Below are 1,929 nucleotides of genomic sequence, written 5' to 3' on the forward strand. Positions count from 1 at the left end.
ATGGTCAATCTAAAATCATCATCTCCAAATTTACTACCCATATAGACAATATAGATGGCAGAACATACACATCGAACACAACAGTGACCAAAAATAAGGCAAGCAATTATTTTGTAAAAAAATGGAGTTGGTGTTACATTTTTTTGGCGACCACTAAGCTTTGTGTCCTATGCACGTCCCAAGGGCTTCCCTACAATGGCAGGATCTCAATGCAACGATGTGCAGTCTCAGTAAGCTAGGCAATATAATCATTCAAACTAAGTGTTCCAAACTTCATACATCCATTATCTCAGTTTTGGAATGATTAAATAAAGCAAACATTGTTACATCCACGCATGGAAAATGAATCCCTTCAACCATCTAGAGAGAGAGAGAGAGAGAGAGAGCAAGAATAAAAATTTGAGTTATGTGTGATGGTGCAAGTTTCTTCTCACATGTTCCCCTTTCAGCATGGGGCCCAAGAGGTTCTCGTTTCACCTGCGTATTTTGATCTTTCAAAATGCATTAGTGGGGCTTGATTTGATCATGAAACATGACATATCCATTTTTTTAAATCTTCTACACATACTACTAGGAGGATTATGCATTGTCTCCCCTCCTAAACGTGCAACTAAGCTTTCTGCCTATGTTATTCAAGTCAGACATGCATTTGTGATTTCTAGGGTTTTATTAGTGAGCTTGACCTATAAATTCCAATAGTTTGGCTTCAGCCGAAGATGTGGTGAGCGGGTTCGGGCTCGTCGGATCCACGATACAAGGGATTTAGCGAACCAGATTCGCTGAGCCCAACGCGATGATGTCAATGTTTCAATTATTATTGAGCCCAAGTACATATTTTATATATATAAAAATTACAATCAAAGGACATGGTGAAGTGGTTCTGACCTGTAAATAGTTGCATATTTTCTTTTAGATAAAATGCATGAAGGTTAACAAGTTAATCCATATGTGGACGCATCCTAGTTGCATGTATGAGACACTATGAAAAAATACGAAGAAACCGATTTTTTTCAATGGTTGAAAGTGCATGGAGCCCCAATGCATGGTTTGGGAGATTAATGACAATACCTATGACTACTATTTTCACTGGGTTATACTTCAAGGGATTTTGCATAGGAAATTCTTGAAAACCATATGTTGGATTCGAGTTTGAAATAATAAGAAAATAAAGAAAGATGGAGTTCTTGTGTGGAACTAAAAGGAAACCATGCACTAGCTTGTGTGTTAAGCCATGGGGGTACAAGTTCTCGAGAGTTTGATTCCAACTGAATAATTCTTTATGCATATCAAGAATGTTTGGTAGAGTAATAGGAGATACACGGTTTTCCAAGACATAGTGCAACGAGTAGATTCAAGTTGGTCAAAACTCAAATCAAAGGTGTACCACATGGGATCATGTGATCTCGTGGCATGGTATCTTTTCATTAGCATGCATCAAAAATAAGTTTCTATAAATTCCATGTGTGGATATCATCAAGTTGCTGAACATCAAGATTGTTAAGTGCAAGTACAATATGTGACCATAATGAAAAGATCATATGCTTGAAGCATGTCATATATTTGGTGAAAATGGGCATGTGAATATGTTCTTTAATGGAGTTGTCCCATAGTGGTTTATGTCCGATAAAATTGTGAGTCTTCACTAAAAAAGAATGGTCAAGTGTAGTATTATGTCTTGAAGGAAGCATAAGCTTTGTCATCACGACCAAGCTAGATGCACAAGGCAAAGGTCTGTCCTTGCTAGTTTTTTTATTGGGATTTCTATTTTCGTGCCCCTGGTTCGTTAGTTGTACTCAGTTTTCCCCAGCCTCTTAACTTTTCCTCAGTTTTCCCCTCCCTCTAGTTTGAAACCCCTCGCAGAGGCTCGGACGGGAAGGTTGCCGTCTGGTCGAGAGGCCTTCCGTTACCGGTGACGGCTAGGGAGCCGCG

The sequence above is a fragment of the Lolium rigidum genome, chromosome 5 (genome assembly GCF_022539505.1).
Source record: "Lolium rigidum isolate FL_2022 chromosome 5, APGP_CSIRO_Lrig_0.1, whole genome shotgun sequence".
In the NCBI taxonomy this organism is placed as follows: Eukaryota; Viridiplantae; Streptophyta; class Magnoliopsida; order Poales; family Poaceae; genus Lolium; species Lolium rigidum.